Source organism: Arachis duranensis, chromosome 10 (genome assembly GCF_000817695.3).
Source record: "Arachis duranensis cultivar V14167 chromosome 10, aradu.V14167.gnm2.J7QH, whole genome shotgun sequence".
Taxonomy (NCBI): Eukaryota; Viridiplantae; Streptophyta; class Magnoliopsida; order Fabales; family Fabaceae; genus Arachis; species Arachis duranensis.
This window is the reverse complement of record NC_029781.3, coordinates 2,632,756-2,633,263: the sequence shown is the minus strand read 5'-3', so window position 1 is coordinate 2,633,263 and position 508 is coordinate 2,632,756.

Genomic DNA, 508 nt, shown 5'->3' with positions numbered 1-508 from the left:
CATGAGATGGGCGATGGGGTACAGTACGTAGAAAAAGTTGTCGGCGGAATCATGTGTCTCGCCGCGTGACTTGATAAGGTACTAGTATATGTAGTAGTAGTAGATCCATATTATAATTAAAATTAATTCTAGCAGCTTATAGGAGTGAGAAGGACTGATTTGAAATGAGGGGATGGGAGGGGCCGCATGTATATGTATGATGGCTGCTATTGTTTATGCATTGCCAATTTGCCATACATAATGGACATATGAATCTGCGGCGGCACTTAATTACAATTATTAACTATTTGCATTATTTTATTGGAATTTTTTTACATGTTCCTTTTACTTTATTGGAACATCCATGCTCCATGTACGAAACAGGTAGTTGTATTAATGTTTAAAATAATAGACAGAAAATGACTAAAAAGCACATGAAATAAGAGAGGAAAAGTGAACGGCTGTAGTTAACTTTAGAGATAGCATTGTAGCTTCTTTTTTTTTTTTTTAACTTGTTTGACGGCTTGGG